General features: G+C 46.4%; 1 pseudogene; it reads left to right on the top strand.

Annotated features, from left to right (window-relative positions):
* The first annotated feature begins 331 nt into the window (after positions 1 to 331).
* LOC135879212 (CAAX prenyl protease 2-like) lies at positions 332 to 1,977 on the top strand (annotated as a pseudogene).
* Positions 1,978 to 21,237: the final 19,260 nt, after the last annotated feature.

Below are 21,237 nucleotides of genomic sequence, written 5' to 3'. Positions count from 1 at the left end.
CACAGAAAATGCTGCAAATGCAGCAAAGAAGCAATTTAGAAGAAGATGAACAGAATCTGAAATTAATAATATATGGGTGTAGTGCTTATTTGATGTATGTTGTAACCAAAGGCTTAAGTACAACTCCAGGAACAAAGGAAAAATGTTGAAATTGCAAAATACTTCCATAACAATCACTTTGCTTCAGCTTCAATGAAGAGAGCAGAAGGATCCAAATGAATTCTCCCCCGAGATGTACGATGGAATTCAGTGGTTGACTGTTTTGAGCTATTTAAGAACTGACCTATTCTGATGACAATTTGTGAAGAAAATTGGGACTAAAATAGATGGAATGATCACAGCCAAAGTAGTCAACATTGGACTAAAGAGAAACGTAGAAGTTGTGTTGAATCTATTTTCCATAGCCTTAGACAAATTGCAGAAAGATTGCTGCTGTATTGCTGATGCTGCTGAAATTTTAAAAGAACTTCAAGATACATTGAAGAACAAAATACCTAGTAACAAAGTTAAACTGCAGGCAGTAAAGAATCAGATGGCTCAAGCACTTATTCCACTTCATTTTCTTGCCAATATTCTTTACCCAAAGTACCAGGGTAGATACCCAACTAATGAAGAAGAGGCTGCTGCTATGACATGGGCATTTAGTGATCACCCTTCAGTCATGCCAACCATAATAAATTTCAGGGCTGGAGGTGAAGCATTCAAGCAACACATGTTTGCTGATGTTTTAAAGAAAGTCACACCACTGAACTGGTGGAGGTCACTAGTTAAAGCATCTGGAACCAGAGTCTGTTGAAGTGCTTAACTGGCTTTTGACAACAGTAGATTCTTCTGCACCAGAAGAATACTTTCTTCATTTGGACTAATTCATTCAAAGCTGAGAAACTGATTGGGAGTTAAAACACAATTTTTCCTGCTCTTTCTCATCCAGCCTATGAATGAAAATGAGGGAGGGAAGGGATGAGATCTACTGATTTTAAAAGTTTGAAGGACAGCCTAAGTAACAGCTGATGTGGCCCCGGGCGGGCCGGAGGCGCCGGGCCCGGCCAACTTCCCCTTGGTCCCTGCTGCCAGGCTGGTGCCAGGCCCTGGCTCCCCCGCGCTCTGCTGGGCCGTGCTGCTTGCCTGCCTCAGCCTGGCCCGTGCCTCCGTGGGCAGCCTTTATGTGTATAACAGCCACCTGCCCCGAGACCACCCGGCCGTGATCAAGCGGTGATTCACCAGCGTTCTGATAGTCTCCAGCCTCTCGCCACTCTTCGTCTGGCTCTGGAAGGAGCTGACAGGCATTAAGCCAGGTATATCCCTGCTAGTTCTGCTGGGCTTCCGACTGGAGGGCATCGTGCCAGCGATTCTACTGCCCTTGTTGCTCACAATGGTCCTGTTTCTTGGGCCCCTCATTCAGCTCTTGATGGACTGTCCCTGGGATTGGGTTGATGGACTGAAGGTCATGTTTGACCCCCGCTTCTGGGCACTGTGCCTGAGTGACATGCGCTGGCTCCGCAACCACGTGATTGCACCCCTGACAGAGGAGCTGGTGTTCCGGGCCTGTATGCTGCCCATGCTCAGCCCTTGCACCAGCCTGGGGCCAGCCATCTTCACCTGCCCGCTCTTTTTCGGTGTCGCTCACTTCCACCACGTTATTGAGCAGCTACAGGGCAGCGTGGCCAACATCTTCCTGTCGGCGCTTTCCAGTTCTCATACACAGCTGTCTTCGGTGCCTACACAGCGTTCATCTTCATTAGGACAGGGCACCTGATTGGCCCTGTGTTGTGCCACTCCTTCTGCAACTACATTGGCTTCCCTGCCATCTGTGCTGCCCTGGAGTATCCTCAGTGCCTCACTGTTGTCATCTTCTATGTGTTGGGCATGGCGCTCTTCTTCCTGCTCCTGCACCCCATGACTGACCCAGCTTTCTTTGGAGACATCCCTGTTTGCTCTCTGTCTGCAGCCAGCTCTGGCTTCTCTGTGTGCTCCTGAAACCTCGGGCACGGGTTTCAGACCCGACATCCCCCCCTCCCGCTGAGAGCAAGATATATATTTTTTTATTATTAAAGTACTTTGGAAGGTGAAGGAGAAAAAAAAACAACTAAGAGACTGCTGTCTCATTTTCAAGAGACGTAGGCGAGTAGGAACTTAAGTTCCAGTCACTTCTACTTAGACATATTTGAAAATGTTCCTGGGCTGACCTGAAATAATCACTTTAATTCACTGACTACAGTTAATCCATCTGTTCATTTAATAAGTCATTTAGTTATAAGTGTGAAATATGCTTTGATAAAAAGAAGTTTATCTATCCAAAACATTTAAGGTTGTTTTGTTTAATAAAAATAAATTTTATGCGCTGTGGTATGCTTCATTAAGTTCCAGTTATCATCCTAATGCAGCTTGACACAAATCATAAGCAAAAAGTTAATCTAGTGAATATGCAATATATCATTCACTGTTTTCAAACATACTAAAACATACTATTAATAAGAACCTAAAAATATTGAGCTATATAATTGCTTAAATAAATGTACATAGTTACAGTGTTTCCTGCTAGGTAGTAAAATGATGTACCAAATCTAGAGTAAAGGCTCCATTTAGTTGTAAATCAACATGCATTAATGGTTATATCAACCAATGAGAATGCACCTTTCTTTAGAAAATAACTGAAGTACAAATGAAAAAATGTATCCAAATCGATTTAAATCGAGGCTTTCCACTGGGTTATTTAAATCACTTTGATGTAAATCAATCCACCCTGTTTTTAAGTGGATAATGACATATTGCCCTGGAGTGGCTGACTCACAGAGATGTTAAGGAAAGGAGATCACTTTTAGCTCAAATAGTACATCAGTGGGTTTTATCTCTGTCTGCCTGTGTCTCTGATTGATCTAATATCTCATGTCTGTTGCCTACAGCACATGGATGGATTACAAAATGACACTCAGATGTGATTTGAACTTCTGTAGCCTTCAGATGTTTGTCTAATAAATTATGTACGTAATACACTGGCTAAGTGTTTGTAATCAAGTCTCTGCTACTAGCTGGCCCACGGAAAACAAGAACCTGCTACTTACTATTAAATAAAAACGTTGGCTCAAGTGGTGAGGGCTTAAACTATCCCTGTTGCAATCTGGTATCTATATAGATACAAAATGATGAAGCCAAATTTTCTTTCTGAAAATCCCAACGTAGAATTTAGATAAAAAAAATAGCCATTCCTGACAGTCGATTAATTGGCTAAAATATTCACAGACAGCAAACACAAAACGTGCAAAAACAGTAAAAGCAAATTTGTTAAATAATTTGAACTAGTATTTGCAGGAACTTTTTGCAGTTAAAGGCTTGAACTTTAACAAAGAGATTTCACACAATGCACATACAGTATGCAAGGTTTGTAAGGATAGGCAGGAATAAATCATTAGTTAGAGCTGTGCAAACTCTGAATGCCCCTGTTTTTCTGACTGTTGATTACACAGGCTCACTTGTATCTATGCCAGGGCAAATTGTGTCCTCAGTTCTATCCTTGCAATCTCATTCAAATTAACTGAGGGCAGAATTTGTTTAATTATATATTTCTTATACTAGGTAAGGAGGTAAACCAGTTAAAGTATACTGTAAAACATAATAATCTTGGGCCTGATCCAAAACCCACTGAAATCAGTGTAAGACTCCCATCGACTTCAGTGGCCTTTAGATCAGATCAGGTCTCTTGTGAATCACTCTTCTGAACACTCCTTTTTGCAAGAGTAGATGATTCCTCATATCTAAAGTTAAGATTCTGTCATGGGTATTTTTAGTAAAAGACAGGGACAGGTCACGGGCAATAAACAAAAATTCATGAAAGCCCACAGCCTGTCCCTGACTTTTACTAAAAATACCCGGGGGGGGGGGGGGTGAGGGAACAGTCAGAGCACTGCTGGGGGCCAACCGCCAGCTAGCTGCTCCGGCGACCCCAGGACTGACCTCTGGCACTTGCTCCAGCCTTGCCGCTGCTCCTTAGGATTACCAAGTGTCTAATCACACCCTTGCCCTGCACCCTTCCCTGCCCCTTCTCCGAGGCCCTGCCCCGCTCACTCCACCCCCCTCCCTCCATCGCTTGCTCTCCCCCACCCTTACTCATTTTCACTGGGTTGGGACACGGGGTTGGGGGGCGGCCTCTGAGCTGGGGCCGAGGGGTTTGGAGTGTGGGAGGGGGCTCCTGGTGTTATACCAATAGAATAAAAACCAGCAGGATCTTATTAAGAGGGATAAGGCAAAGATGCCACATTTATTGTAAATATAATGATAAAGCAAAAGATAAAAGTAAACAACGTTGTTTGACTACTTATTCCTATCACTACTTATTCCTTATACACACACACACACACACATTATATATATATATATATATATATATTCATTCACACAATCATTCATTCAAGTTCTGTATAGGTGTTATAGTTACCAGCCTAGAAGTTGCTCATGCCAAGTTACTGGCCAGGTATCTTGGTCATGAGGATGGAGCCGAGTCTGTGTCAGGTGCACCTGATGCTCCTGGAGGTTGGCAGCAGAACCAGAGACTCAAAATCCTCAGTCTTGAGAGTCCATTCTTATAGGAATTAATTCCTATGTTAGTCTATGGGAGCTGTTTCATCCTGCTGTTGCTGACTCAATCAGCGGATGGCACATTCCTGGGAACATTCCTGGGTACATTCCTGGTGGCTCCACACTATCCAAAGTTTGTGTTTCTCATCCTTCCAGGTGATGGGGTGGATCCCAGTTTACCCTCCGGGGGTTGTCTGGTAGTCCACTTGACACATTCTTCGGCCGATGGATACTCCCTTTCTAGGCTGGCACCTCCCTAACCATTCATGTATATCAAGCATTCATCAGCATACATTCCATATCTTAACCATATTTTAATTTGCTGTCTCCACCACTTTCGGGGTGTGTGCTAATTCATTTGAGACTCCCGGCCCTTTAATCACAGAGGGTGGGGGTCTGTTCCTAGGGGCCATTGCTGTTACAATGAAGTGAAAATCACTTAACGGCTTATAGCATTTGTTTACATTGTATCAATTACTTCAAGAACAAAGTCAATTAACTTGTTTGTAAGTTTTACATAGTGATAAAGTATCTTTCACAGGACAGTTACAATCAATGGTTTCTACAGACAGTAGCTTACAAGTTTTAACAGAAGACCCAAGAGATTTTTGTACTTGGTGAAACTGTTGGATTTTAAAGTGTGGGGGACAAATTATTGGGGGGTCACTGTCACTTGGGGGAATCACTGTTAGTACCTTCTTTAATATCACCACACTGGCTGATCCTGGGGCAGAGGGTGTGGGGTGCATGGAGGGGGTGTGGGGTGTAATGTCTGGGAGAGAGTTTGGGTGCTAGAGGGAGCTCAGGGCTGGGGCAGGGGGTTGGGGTGCGGAAGGGGCTGCGGGGTGCAGGCTCCAGGAGGGGGCTCAGGGCTAGAGCAGGGGATTGGGGTGTGGGAGCGGGTGAGGCATGCGGGCTCTGGGAGGGAGTTTGGGTGCAGAAGGAGGTTTGGGGTGCTGGCCCCAGGAGGGGGCTCAGGGCTGGGGCAGGGGGTTGGGGTATGGAAGAGGGTGCAGGATGCAGGCTCCAGGAGGGGGCTCAGGGCTAGAGCAGGAGATTGGGGTGCGGGTGAGGCATGCGGGCTCTGGGAGGGAGTTGGGGTGCCGGAGCAGGTTTGGGGTGCTGGCCCCAGGAGGGGGCTCGGGGCAGGGACTTGGGGTATGGGAGGGGGTGAGGAGTGTGGGCTCCGGCCGGGTGGTGCTTACCTCGGGTGGCTCCCGGTCAGCGGCGCAGCAGGCTAAGGTAGGAGGCTCCCTGCCTGCCCTGGCCCCATGCCACCCAGAAGTGGCCGGCACGTCCCTGTGGCCCCTGGAGGCTGGGGCCAGGGGGCTCCACACATTTCCCCTGCCTGCAGGCACCGCTCCCACAGCTCCCATTGGCCGCAGTTCCCGGCCAATGGGATCTGTAGAGTCAGCGCTTGAGGTGGGGGCAGTGCGCAGAGACCCCCTGCACCCCCCAGGGACCACAGGGACGTGCCGACCGCTTACGGGAGCAGCACAGAGCCAGGGCAGGCAGGGAGCCCCCCTTCGCTGATGGACTTTTAACGGCCTAAAATCTCCCGGTTTGGGTTCAGTAGCCTCCGGGAGATAGAGCCCGATTCCAGGAGACTCCTGGCAAAACCGGGAGGGTTGTTAACCCTACTGCTCCTGTGCAGAGCTGGATCAACTTTTTGTGGGCCCTGCCCCCTCTCCACCCTGAGGCCCCGCCCCCGTTTGGCCTCTTCCCCTTGAGGCCCCGCCTTCTGCTTGCACGGGGGGGGGGGGAGAAGAGGTGGTGAGGAGCGAGCGGGGAAGTTAGGGGGAACAGGGCATGTGGGAGCGGGTCCACAGGGCAGAATGCAGGCGGAGTGCACGTCTGGGCACTGAGGCCCCTTCTGAGTATGGGCCTCGCACCACAGTGCCACTGGCACCATTGTCAACCCGATACTGTTCCTGCGACAGGAGCTGACCACCACTGTTCCAGCCCCAGAGGGGCTGACCCAACCCCCACTGCTGCTTCATCCCTGGGGCTGCTTCTCCACTGGCCCCAGGGTCGACCACTGGCCAGCTGCTTTGGCAGCCCCAGGGCTGGCTGCAGCTCTGCCGTAGAAGAAGTCACGGAGGCCCTGGAAAAATCACAGAATCAGGGACCTCTTGGTGACAAAATCGTGTGCTTAATCATCTCACTAAAGTGCAATTTGAATTTATTTAATCCTTTTCTGTAGGACTTGGGGTTTTTTGGTCAGTTCAATTGCTGCTTTCAACACATGTAATTTCACCCCTCATTATATGTAAAGTTTCTTCCCCTCCTCCTCACCCCCACTTATGTTTAAATTGGACTTTGATCCGTGGTCCTTGTGGACACTGATGAAAGCTTTAGAATGTCAATCTTAAGTTTCCTATTAAATCAAATGACCTTTGAGAGTGTAATTTGGAATGAGTGTCTTCCTCATTATCAGACATTACAGAATACATGGTGAGAAATCAAAGAACTACCTGACAATTATCACTGAATTAGGGAGCATTTCGGTTTTTGATACTTACACCATTAAATCTGGTAAAACTAAAAAGTTAAAGCTTTTTACATACCGTAAAGCTAAAGAGTGAATAAGTGAATGTGTAGTTAGTCTACATTTGTTGACTCAAACTAATCCTACCAGGCCAGATTGTGAGACCCTTACATTGCATAGCACCTTGCTTCACAAAAGTCCCAACTGAAGGCAACGAGACTACTCATGGAGGTAAGGACTACTCAATGTGAACAGGGTGTGCAGAATGGAGGGGGGCAGGGAAGAAAGCAGAAAAGATGGGGAGATTGCTGAGGCCACCCCTCCACTGTCAGCAACCCCTGGACTAAGAACTGTGCAGGGAAGAGGTCCCCTCCTCTCTGGGTACACTGGGGTCCCACTCAGGGCCCCTCCACACATTTGTTGTAGCCATTTGGGTTTAGGGAAAGGAGAATCTCCAGGCTGGAGCTGGCCTACAAACCAGAGAAATTCAATCCAACAGGAGCAAACACAAGTAGCAGCCTTCATAGGGACCATCAGACACAGATGCTGTCAGGTAGCGCTCTACAGTGTGAACTTGCTTTCTCTATCGATTTGACTGCTGGCTCCCAGCCCCTCCCCAACAGTCTCTTCATACCAACTTGCGCCTCTGAAGTCTTTCCTCCCCATTTCCCAAATAAAGTTAACCAAACCCCAAACCAAAGCCAAGTTATTTAAAAAACAGACCAGCCAAACAGACAACCCCAGACAGGAGACTACCACAATGCTGGCAAATCACTACTTAGTTCACTCTGCTTCTGTGTTACACCTCTTTCCCCTGCCTGGTGGGTGTCTTGTCTATTCAGATTGTAAGATCTTTCGGGGGGGAGGGGGCGGAATGTCTTTTACTTCTACTGAGCACAACGGGATTCTGGGGCCTCTGGACACTACTCCCATGTTGCCAACTTTCAATCTTATCAGGAGTAGGACTTTGGCCTCTGCTTGAGCCAATCACACAATGAGGCCAGAACTTCAGCCTTCAGACTTTTTTTGGAGAACCTAAGGGAAATTCCCTCTGATTGTCTGCCTTGCCTTGCTCCCCACTTCTCCAACCTCCCAGAGAAGAGTAGCCAGTCTGAACTGCTACAGGAGGCAGGAAGAGCTTACTAGCTCTCCCCCTCCCTTCAGCAACTGGGAGAAGGTTTTGAGAGAAGGTTTTGGGTAAAGGGATGGGGGGAGGGGAGAGAAAAGGAGCAGCTGATATTATCACAAAAGGGGAGAGCTCATGGTGGCTCTGCTCCCTGCTTAAGCCTCTCCAGTGCTGCAACACCCCCCCCCCCCCCAGCAAGAGGGTAGAAAAGGAACTGTGGGAACTGCCCCTCCAAGTCCAGGAGAGGACCGGATAAATCTTTGGAACTGGAATTTCCCACCCAGGCCTGGAATTTCCTAACTTTTGAGAGCTTGCAGCCTTCACATTCTTGTAACATTTTTTTTTTAAATGTAGTAAGCTGTATATACCTATGAAGGCATACTAATTCATCCCCAAATAACTGCTCCTCTGTAGCCATTCTGCTCCATGGACTAGATATCTGTACGTAGCTAACAGACTGGAACGACTCCAGGAGTCTGTTCTGTCATGCTCATAAATATGTCCTACGATTCCATCACACATACTTTTCTTTCCCTATCTAGTGTTTGCTCGAGCAAACATTTCTTCCTTCAGAAGGAGGAGGCCTGGCTCAGCAAGATTCTGAGTCAGACTTGACTGAACTATTATGGTCAAGTCATAAACCTGCAGGTAGAGTTTATAATGAACATGTTGATATATAGCCTTCACTCAACCAGTATTGCAATGTGATTAGAATATAGTTAAAAATCCATTACTCTAGACAGCTGCCACACTGTTACCATCTATTATACAAAGTAATACATTTAAATCAATCAAAATAATAAAGTGCCTGGCTAAATCTGAATTGGATATATTTGCTGAACAGATTCATCTGCTCTTTTAGATCTTTGTAAAAATTGCCTGAAGGGAGGAACATCAAAGTAAAAATCTCCGTCTACATTTTACAATACACATTTGTTTTAGCTTGTTCAGTAGCTGCATTTTAATCTCTCTTCAGCCTGGTCTACACTAAAAAATTAGGTTGATCCAGCTACGGTTGCTCAGGGGTGTGAAAAATCCACCCCTCTGAATGACATAGTTAGGCCGACCTAATTCTTCCATCAGTCTAGCCTACATTGGTGGAGGTAGGCTCTACACTGAAGTGCTCTAGTGGCACAGCTCCAGGGCTGCAGATGTGCCACTGTAGTGTTTCAAGTGTAGATAAGCCCTTAGGGTCAGTGTTGGAAACAAGTCTTTAAACTAAGGCTCTGTCTACACTACAGCCTATGTTGGCAAAACTTATGTCACTCAGGGGTGTGAATATTCCACCCCCCGAGTGACATAAGTTACACAGACATAAGTGCTCGTGTGCACAACGCTATGTTGGCGGGAGTGCAGACATGGCTTCTGCCGCTTGCAGAGGTGGGTTTTTTTACGCTGATGGGAGAGAGCTCTGTCCTGTCGGCATAGAGCGTCTTCACCACATGCACTTCAGTGGTGCAGCTGTATCGGTACACCTGTGCTGCTGCAGCGCTGCACGTACAGGCATACCCTAATACACTATTCCAAGAGATTAGCATCTCTTCAGTAGCTACGTAATGATGCCAACTCCATAGAAAACCCCAGACAACTGGCTCAGTAGAAAAAGTCCACGAAGTGCTGCATCACAGTGAAGTCACACCCTTTGTGATACATGTACTCCTGCGCTCCTTGAGGAGGGCAACCTATGGGCACGAGTCCCATCAATGGCCCAGGCACAGTTTGGAAAGCCCACTCTCTCAAAGCCAGCAGTTACCTCAGCAATATCTTTTATGCCTGCCACTTTGAGGAAAATCACATGCCTGATTGCCTCAGAAACCTCCACCCCCATTTTCCCCACCATCGACTTTCCAACGCCAAACTGGTTGGCAGTGGACCTGTAGCAGTCTGGGGTAACCAGCTTCCAGACAGCTGTAGCAAACCCACTTCTGGACTGGCAAGGATGCCCTTGTGTGTCTCTTTATGCTGGAGGGTGGGGGCAAGCTGCTAGATTGAGTCTGCCATGTCTGTGTCCTCCTCCTCCTCCTCTTCTTCCATCATAACCTGTGTCAGGGTCAAAAACTCTGCCAAAATTTCCACCAGTGTCTCACGGAAGCTCTGTCTGTGTCCTGACACAGGAGAGAAAGCTCAAGCAAGAGAAGTTCTTCAAAAGGCGCCACCTCCATGTTGCTTTCACCGGTTGCTGGGAGTGTACATACCAAAGTGACTGCTCAGCAGGATGTGTTAGTGGGCTGTACAAACTTCCTGTAATGTGCAGGGTGGACAGTCAAGTTTTCCCACACTGCATGAAAATCAAAGGGCAGCCACATTTCAGGAGTGCACTAGGGAGTCTGAGATCTGGTTGGTTTGCCTCAGGTCTGCATGCTGAAGTGTGGATGCTAGATCCCCAGGTTTGAAAAATCATTGTAGATTCTCAAGACCTCAGTTCTCTAACTCAAGGTGAGCTGACTTGAGTACCACTATTCCTGGACTTACACTTGGATGCTGGCACTGTGTCTTTATGTTTGTAAAGTGCTGTATAACGTTTATGATGCAATAAACAAACTTTCATCTCCTTTAACACCTGTGTGAGTTCTAATCTGTTATGCAAAGAGATACATCGATGATGTCTAAGCCTGTTTGGTTAAAATCATTTAGACATAAATGTTTACCAGTCAGAGGCCTTATGAAAAATGTAATGTACCTAAGGAACTAGAAGTAAGTTCTTTTTGTATAAAGGTTATACAAGTGTTCAAGCAGGTAAAATGACTTGATAGTGAAACACTTGGAAGTTTAAATCTTTACCAGTGAGTTATAACATGAGAATTACACTCTGACTAGGGTTCTGTTTTCTTATTTTATACAAATATGTTCCCATGCTTTAAATACTGAAATGGATGAAGCATGAGCTCTAACTTCTTTTAGTCACACATTTTATATCATTCGGGTAAATTAAGTTTATAACTTGAAGCCCAGAATTCATCTGTTTTTATTTATCATTAGGAAATTCAAAAGTCATTCTGAATGGACAAGCTGACTAATATAAGACGATCAGAGGATTACATGCTGAAAAACTCTGCTGTACACTGTGAAGAAATAAATGAAAATAATGACACTCATCTTCCTAAATTGCCCCAGTGACATTTACTGCTAACCTTTATTGACTCCCGTGGCAAATATGTCAGAAGATCAAGAGATAATTAGGCTATTGGCCCTATCTTCCTCCAAGAGATCATAATCTCCTGGAGGGAGATCATAATCTATCATAATTACTGTGTCTTTCAATTATGGGTTTTTTAAAAAGTTCCTTCATTGCAGCATGACATCTTTATTATATCGTAATGGTTTATTGCACATCTATTGAACAATCTTTTTAACAGAGTTCTTAAAACGTTTAAATTAAAGTGCAGTACTAAGAGCCTGGACAAGCACAAGGTGTATTGCAAGTTAAAATATTTTATTGTGTTCATCATTTTACGGGAGATCATCACCTTGTTTCTAGCGCACCTTCTGGGGTCCATTTTCTTAGTAATGGTGCTTTAAATATCCCTTGTATACAAACAGAAAGAGATAAAAATTCATCTGTCCTAATTCTAGCACAGAGAGCTTTGTTTCAGATAGCTAAGGTTGTTAAGTGACAATGCAATCCTCAATCAAATATTTACAAAGCCCACTTAAAAGCAAGGAAATAATTGAAGGACATTTCCTTTGTATAAGGGAAATCTGCAGGTGGCATATGCCTGATGTTCTGGCTCTGTGGGGACATGGCGTGAGATAAGTTCATGTGGCCAAAGTGCCGCTTCGCTCTAGTGATGATTGATTTCCAAAACAGTCTCTAGGGGCCATTGACAGTTCTTAGTTGTGTTGTGGTCCAAATTGGGCCCTGGAAGTCCCCAGGATCAGGAAGTCACAAAGGTAGCATAAAGCCACCTTTGGTGCCTCCAATGACCTCTCCTGTTCTTGGACTGAGCACAACTTGGTCAGCCCAGAGAATCTGAGCTACTATCATCGATAGAAAGAAATGCGCATTTTATCATAACTCTCACTAAAAACATTTGAAGGGAGTGATTCTCAGTGAGGTCCAATCCATCACACATGCAGTACTTGAATTATTTTACTTCACATGTATTGTACTGCGGTCATGAAGGTAAGTTTCATGTAGGTATAGCCACAGAAAGTACAAAGGCTAATAAGTAGGACTGAACCACTCCACTAGTCATTAAAACTGTAGTTCAGGAGAACAGAAAACCAAAACACATAATCTTCATTCAAAATCCCTCTACTTAGACACTTTGCACTACCCATTAATAATACTTTCTTTAGCGACAGACTCCATTAAGCTCTACTTGCTATAATATTGCACTGAAAAGGAAACCTACAGTGAATTCTAATGTGTAAGAAACAAACAATGGATTTATGGGTACCTACCAAAACTAAATGTCTCCACAGTGGTTTGAATAGCTAGCATATGGCTCATAATACAGTGCAGAAAAAATGACACAGACTGATGCCACTGTCGAATAAAAGATCAGACTCCTTTTTTATTTTTTGCAGCAATTTCAACTGCTAATTAATGTGCATTAAGTTGCCTCTGAAAGAACACTGCTCGTCAGTACTGTTTGTTTAGTACACAGGCATTTTAGAGCCAACTATTTAATTTCTTGGGCCCGCTGTCTCATCACTAGCAATGATGGCAGGATATACAGAAACAGCGTGTGTTGTGTCAGTACATTAGCTGAAAAATGAAGAGGTCTGTGGTTCCAGCTGTATTGAAAGGTAGAATAAGTTGTAAAACTATTTCCAGCAAGCAATCACAAGTATACTGATGGTCCTTGCCTCATCAGCGTGCATGGGCAGAACTGTTGAAGAGCTTTCTGAAACCAGCTTTTTTAGCTGATACCCACAGTAGAGTATACTCGTTAATAGAATAGTGGCATCAGTTGATGTTACACTTCTGCAGTGAATTATGATTCATGTGCGTCATATGCCAGGTCTTCGGAAATTTGTATTAGACTATACCTAATATTATGAATGCTCTGTCCACACTGGTTGGCATTCACCAACACAAGTATGCTAATAAAAATTGTTTTTAAAATCTGTGATGAAGATGGGAGACAGAAAATGGATGATTTTGCCCTTTAATTGTGACCTAAGTTGTCAATTTTCTCTCAGTAATCTCCCCATCTAATATTGGTTCTTTTTATGATTCTCTATCATCTGCTGCTTGGAATATCAGACCTGCTGAAATGCGATTAGCATTCTGGCCAACAAAGACATAATCCATGCTTTGTAAAATCGGATCGTTGTGCTTAGCAACTGAAGACAAAAACAAAAAACCCATAACCACTGTTGGGCTTCCTATTCCCCATGATTTTAGGACACCAGATTTTTGCTTTAACTTTGAGTTCATATGACAAGACTCACTTGGAGCTGCATTCTCAAAGACAGCTCTCCTAACAGGTCCTGTACATTTTACTTTAACCATCCTTGATCATGGGGGAGAGGGGGGTAGCGGAAGAGGAGACCAGGTGGTGTTCTTTCTGTTCACCATCACCTCAGCTGTCGTCAGGGGAAGCCAACTGCCTCCCCCCCACCCATCATCTCCCTCAAGTTCCCCATCAGCTTCTTCTGGAGGAAGACAGTCAACCCATTTCCCCTTTCTGCAGTAGCAGGACCAGATAGGCTCCCTTCTGGTCCACTGCTGCCATTACAATTGGTCTTTTGACTCTGCTGCTGAGACATACACTGGAGTGCCCTAGGCTAAGGAAATCCCTTTCCCACACAAGGACAAAGTTTTCCAGGATTAACAGAGAACTCTGGCACACCTCATCATCATAGTAATAGAGCTAGTAGTAGAGGAGCAGCTGCAGGATCGGAGGAACCTTATCACTACAGAGAAGAGATGAGACAGGGAGCTTGATTGCGGCAGGCATGCTTGCCACAAAGATCCTTCCGGGAAGATTTAGAAAGGACTCAGGGTTACCATGTGGCCCCTCAATGGATCAGGATGGGGAATTGGGCCAGTGAGCCATTCCTGAAAGGCCAGGAGAAGAGGTGCATTGAAGACACTGGGGCCACCAGACCTCATCTAGGAGCTGTCTAAAGATTAAAAATGAGAAGCCAAGAGCCTGTTGGTGAGTAGGGAAGTGAGGAGGATCAGTGCTTTCAGAGCACATGTTTGAGGTCTTTCTCTTACACTGCCTGTGTGATTTAGTTGAGGTGATGTTCTGATTACCCAAATCAATAAGGAGTTCTGTCACCACCTGCCTTGTAACTGTAGGTGCCTTAATGCTATGCTGCTGTGGCTCAGAGCTCTCACACCAATAGCCAGCCTATAAGAATAAAGGTCTCAACCCTGGCTTCCAGCAGCCCAGTTACGCCTGCAGAATGACCTCACTAGTCCTTCTGGTCCCCACACATCCATCTCCCCAAGTTCTTAATCACCAGACCCATGAACTGTTCCCCTCTGGTTCATCACCCCAGAAGGAGTAAAACCTGACCCCAATTATCAGTTCACTTTAGCACACATGCTCAACACACTTTGCACAACGGAGAAAGTGCTTGGGGAGAAAATAAACAAAGTGTTTATTTACTAGAAAGAACACAGATTCAAAGATGAAGTGGTAAGGAAAAGCAAACCCAGACAAGTTACACAGAAAGCAAACAGATGCAGTCTGAGGGCTTGTCTACACTTAACATGCTACAATGCTTCAGTGCAGACTCTACCTATGCTGACAGGAGGGATTCTCTCGTTGGCGTAGTTAATCCACCTCTCCAAGAGGCGGTAGCTACATTGACAAAAGAATTCTTCCATGGACCTAGCGCTGTCTACACAGGGACTTAGGCTGGCTTCACTATGCCGCTCAGGGGTGTGGATTTGTCACACCCCTGAGCGATGTAGTTATGCCAACCTTATTTTCTAGTGTAGACCAGGCCTCAGACTTTACACTTCTATGTGAACTTGTATTAGAAAAGGGAATTTAGCTACCTAGTGCTTCTAAACAGTTTCCCAGAGTGCCCTCTGTCCTAGAGGGGACCTAGCACTTCACAGACAGCAGCCCGCTTAGATCCGGCTCTTTCAGTTTCTAGATAGCTGTCGCTTCAAACCCTCTTCCTTTTAACAGGGTTTGCAAGTGGTTTCACAGAGCAGTGGAAATTGCCTCCCGTCCTTAGTTTTCCAAGACTGGGGTTCTCTTTTCACTTTCAGTCCCTTTCCATTTACTTTAATGTTTCACCTTTGTCTTTCCCAGGGTTGTAAAATGCTAGGTGCTTGCAGTTAGTTTTGTGTAAAAAACTAATCTGGGAGGTGACCCTCCCTGCCTGATTTCTTCACCCCCTGTTGTGAGGTGAGGCTGCAGTTGCATACTAGGTACCATTACAACATTCTACACATGGACATTTGTAACTGTAACCTATATACAGATCTCCTAATGACCATCCAGTTCAGAACATTACAATCTTTTATAAAAGACCATATTTGGCACATAAAATTGTATACAACCGGGTGATTCAATTGCTTATTCATTGAGGGTTCTGACCCCCTGTTCTCCCTTTGGGGTGTCTGGACTCTGGTTGTCATAGCTGGTATCCCTGATTACATATATGCCTCCATATATTCATTACAATGCAAGTACCATTAAGGCATGTGAATCAAGAGGGGAGAATAGCAGGGGCATTATTTCAGAAATATTCAGGGGGTGGGCAAAGCTGTGTCAGTATATTAAACATTATATGTGATTATACTGTAGTCTAGAAAGTTGGAGAGGGAAGTATGAAGTGGAAGACATAATGAAAGATTTAGATCTACGAACAGTCAGGGGTACAAACCAAGTTTGGGGGGGCAACTGCCCTGCTTGCCCCGTAGCAAATGATGGCCCCAGAGAATGGATCCATAAAAGAAAAAAGAAAACCAAAGGTATTTGCCATTTTATTCTAGTGTTACAGGTCTTTTACTGGATATTTTCCTTCAGCTCTGACCGATTGCCAGCTAGAAAAGTAGCAGATAAAAGTAGTAATTGCTCCTAACTCTATTATTCCGCATGCCATTTCATGCTTTAATGAGCCTGGTGGAATCTCTGCAGAGCCCAATATCAGTTATCTCATCAACAAGGTTATGTGAATCCCTATTATACTAGAAAGAAACACTCACAGGGTGGTAATTAACCAAGCAGATAGTAGCAATAATCTGGGCTCTATTATCCCTTACATTAAATTATACATTTTCCATCCTAAATTACAAGCTTTAGTATCATTTCCTCTTTTTTCCCCCCTAAAACATATTTAGCATCTGTTTTTTCCCAGTCATTTACTTTCCTTTTTCATTGGTATATTGCTGTAAAGCACTATATAAACTGATGCTCTGTGTAAATGGTTAGAAAGAATAACGTTTCTTCCAGATTCCTTTCCCCAGTACTTCATTTCCAGCACATAGGCCAATGTGAGAGGGCCTATCATCTCTTAGGGACTGAGGTGCTGGGCCCTTTACTCCCATCACAGAATGGGACCATTGGTGTGTATAAAAGTGGATAAACTGGTAAAGTTAGACTGGAGAACCTAAGGGGTCTGACTCCATGGAAAGACTGTTATAGTGATCCAGGAGTTCACATTTGTTACTGGGTTGGTGAAATCTAATTATAGAACATACCACCCGTTTGGGGTGTCTGCCCTGTTTTTTGACAGTCTGCCCTGAGTTTGGCACTCATGGTCGGTCATGAACCACTCCAGAGAACCTGACAATCACTACCAGTGTACTCCTGTTGCATAACTCCATTACGCTGTTGCAAATTGTCAAGATCAGATTAGTCTTAGGCCTGGTCTACACTACGACTTTAATTCGGATTTAGCTGCCTTAATTCGAATTAACGCTTGACCCGTCCACACAACGAAGCCAGTTAATTCGAATTAAAGGGCCCTTTAATTCGATTTCTGTACTCCTCCTCGACGAGAGGAGTAGCGTCAAAATCGGTTTTGTTAATCCGAATTAAGGTTAGTGTGGCCGCAATTCGATGTTATTGGCCTCCAGGAGCTATCCCACAGTGCACCATTGTGACCGCTCTGGCCAGCAATCTGAACTCGCATGCACTGGCCAGGTGGACAGGAAAAGCCCCGGGAACATTTGAATTTCATTTCCTGTTTGCACAGCGTGGAGAGCACAGGTGACCACAGAGAGCTCATCAGCACAGGTAACCATGCAGGCTGATAATCGAAAAAGAGCACCAGCATGGACCGTACAGGAGGTACTGGATTTGATCTCTATATGGGGAGAGGATTCAGTGCTAGCAGAACTGCGTTCGAAAAGACGAAATGCCAAAACTTATGAAAAAATTTCCAAGGGCATGATGGAGAGAGGCCACAATAGGGACACAGATCAGTGCCGCGTGAAAGTCAAGGAGCTCAGACAAGCCTATCAAAAAGCAAAGGAGGCAAACGGTCGCTCCGGGTCAGAGCCGCGGACATGCCGCTTCTACGCTGAGCTAAATGCATTTCTAGGGGGGGCCGCCACCACTACCCCACCTCTGACTGTGGATTCCGAGCTGGGGATAATCTCATCAGGTACACCTGATGATTCCGTGGAAGGGGAAGAGGAGGAGGAGGAGGACGAGCTGGCAGAGAGCACACAGCTCTCTGTTCTCCCCAACAGCCAGGATCTGTTTCTCACCCTGACTGAAGTACCCTCCCAAGCCTCCCAAGCCAGCACCCAAGACCATGACCCCATGGAAGGGACCTCAGGTGAGTTTACCTTTTAAAATATAAAACATGGTTTAAAAGCAAGCATTTTTAATGATTAATTTGCCCTGAGCACTTGGGATGCATTCGCAGCCAGTACAGCTACTGGAAAAGTCTGTTAACATGTCTGGGGATGGAGCGGAAATCCTCCAGGGACATCTCCATGAAGCTCTCCTGGAGGTACTCCAAAAGCCTTGCCACAAGGTTTCTGGGCAGTGCAGCCTTATTCCGTCCTCCATGGTAGGACACTTGACCACGCCATGCTAGTAGCAAGTAATCTGGTATCATTGCCTGACAGAGCCTGGCAGCGTATGGTCCCGGTGTTTGCTGGCATTCAAGCAACATCCGTTCTTTATCTTGCTGTGTAATCCTCAGGAGAGTGATATCGCTTAGGGTAACCTGGTTGAAATAAGGGAATTTAATTAAGGGGACAGAGGTGGCCGTTCCTACTGGGCTGTTTGCCTGTGGCTGAAAAGAAATCCTTCCCTGCATTTAGCCAAGTGCAAAGGGGGGGGGGAGGATTGGCCCAGAGCTTTTCGCGTTTTGCTAGCAGGGATCTTCCCTGATACCAGCCACGCGGTGGGGGGAGGGAGAAAGCACTCATCCCAGAGAATTCATGGCGGGGTGGGGGGTGGGGTGTTAGTTTGGTTCCTGCAGGGATCTTCCCTGATACCAGCCACGCGGTGGGGGGAGGGAGAAAGCACTCATCCCAGAGAATTCATGGCGGGTGGGGGGGGGGGTGTTAGTTTGGTTCCTGCAGGGATCTTCCCTGATACCAGCCACGCAGTGGGGGGAGGGAGAAAGCACTCATCCCAGAGAATTCATGGCGGGTGGGGGGGGGGGTGTTAGTTTGGTTCCTGCAGGGATCTTCCCTGATACCAGCCACGCGGTGGGGGGAGGGAGAAAGCACTCATCCCAGAGAATTCATGGCGGGTGGGGGGGGGGTGTTAGTTTGGTTCCTGCAGGGATCTTCCCTGATACCAGCCACGCGGTGGGGGGAGGGAGAAAGCACTCATCCCAGAGAATTGGATGGGGGGGGGGGTGTTAACCTTCAGCAGCAGAAAACAAGCTAACAGGAAAACTGCAGCACAACGGGCTTTGCTTGGTATGTGGGAAAGCAGGGCGCAGAAGCCTAAAGACAGTGGCTTACCATGGCAGCATGCAAGGTGAATTCTGTTGCCCGGACCTGCGTCTGTGATCTCTAGCAGCAAAGCCACAGGCACTCAATATTAAGAGGCAAAATGCGACCTTGCACAGAAATCACATGTGCTATGTAATGTGAATAGTATACACCGTGAAAGAGTATAAGCATTGTTCTGAAAAATGTATCTTTTAAAAAAATTCTCTCCTTTTTTCACTCCCTCCAGCAGGTGCAAATGTTTCAAGCCTCCCTCCTCCTTCCCGAAGGCTATCCCAGATAAGGCGTCGTAAAAAAAAGACGAGAGAAGAGATGTTTGCCGAAATCATGCAATCCACCAGGAATGAAAGAGCTCATCTGAATGAGTGGAAGGAGACGGTTTGCAAGTATAGGAAAGAAGCCAGTGACCGTGAGGACAGGAGGGACCAACGTGAGGACATGAGGGACCAACGTGAGGACATGAGGGACCAACGTGAGGACAGGAGAGACGCTCGAGATGAGAGGTGGCGGCAGGAAGATCAGAGGAGTCGGGAAGCAACGCTGGGGCTGCTGCGTGAGCAAACAGACATGCTCCGGCGTCTGGTGGAGCTTCAGGAACGGCTGCTGGAGAATAGAGTGCCGCTACAGCCCCTGTATAACCCCCCTACCTCCTCACCATGTTCCATAGCCTCCACACCCAGACGTGTAAGAACACGGGGGGGGGGAGGCTCCGTACACCCTCCCATTCCACCCCAGTGGACAGCCCAAGCAAAAGGCTGCCATTTTTTAAACCTTTTTTTACTGGGCTTTTCCTTCCCGCAGATCCTCCTCCCAAACCCCACTCAGGTTCTGTGCCGCTACAGCCCCTGTATAACCCCCCTACCTCCTCACCATGTTCCATAGCCTCCACACCCAGACGTGTAAGAACACGGGGGGGGAGGCTCCGTACACCCTCCCATTCCACCCCAGTGGACAGCCCAAGCAAAAGGCTGCCATTTTCTTAACCTTTTTTTACTGGGCTTTTCCTTCACGCTGATCCTCCTCCCAAACCCCACTCAGGTTCTCTCCCTCTTTTAATAATCAATTAATAAAGAATAAATGATTTTTAAACAATGGTGACTTTATTTCCTTTGAAAGCAAGCTTGGGGAAGGGGGAGGGTGGGTTCCTTACAGAGAATGAGTCAATAAAGGGGGCGGGTTTTCAGGAAGGATAAACAAACATAAATTTCACACTGTAGCCTGGCCAGTCATGAAACTGGTTTTCAAAGCTTCCCTAATGCGCAGCGCTTCATCGTGTGCTCTTCTAATCGCCCTGGTGTCTGGCTGCGAGTAATCAGCAGCCAGGCGATTTGCCTCAGCCTCCCACCCTGCCATAAAGGTCTCCCCCTTGCTCTCACAGAGATTGTGAAGCACACAGCAAGCAGTAATAACAATGGGGATATTGGTTTGGCTGAGGTCTGAGCGAGTCAATAAGGATCGCCAGCGACCTTTTAAACGGCCAAATGCACATTCTACCACCATTCTGCACTTGCTCAGCCTGTAGTTGAACAGCTCCTGACTCCTGTCCAGGCTGCCTGTGTATGGCTTCATGAGCCATGGCATTAAGGGGTAGGCTGGGTCCCCAAGAATAACAATTGGCATTTCAACATCCCCCACGGTTATTTTCTGGTCCGGAAAGTAAGTCCCTTGCTGCAGCCGTTTAAACAGATTGGTGTTCCTGAAGACGCGAGCGTCATGAACCCTTCCCGGCCAGCCCACATGGATGTTGGTGAAACGTCCCTTGTGATCCACAAGTGCTTGCAGCACCATTGAGAAGTACCCCTTGCGGTTTATGTACTGGGTACCCTGGTGCTCCGGTGCCAAGATAGGAATATGGGTTCCATCTATTGCCCCACCACAGTTAGGGAATCCCATTGCAGCAAAGCCATCCACTATGACCTGCACATTTCCCAGAGTCACTACCTTTCGTAGCAGCACCTCCGTGATTGCTTTGGCTACTTGCATCACAGCAGCCCCCACAGTAGATTTGCCCACTCCAAATTGATTCCCGACTGACCGGTAGCTGTCTGGCGTTGCAAGCTTCCACAGGGCTATCGCCACTCGCTTCTCAACTGTGAGGGCTGCTCTCATCTTGGTATTCTGGCGCTTCAGGGCAGGGGAAAGCAAGTCACAAAGTTCCATGAAAGTGCCCTTACGCATGCGAAAGTTTCTCAGCCACTGGGAATCGTCCCA

Source organism: Emys orbicularis, chromosome 5 (assembly GCF_028017835.1).
Source record: "Emys orbicularis isolate rEmyOrb1 chromosome 5, rEmyOrb1.hap1, whole genome shotgun sequence".
NCBI lineage: Eukaryota > Metazoa > Chordata > Testudines > Emydidae > Emys > Emys orbicularis.
The sequence above is the reverse complement of the archived record's forward strand: the minus strand, read 5'-3'. Positions and strand labels throughout refer to the sequence as shown.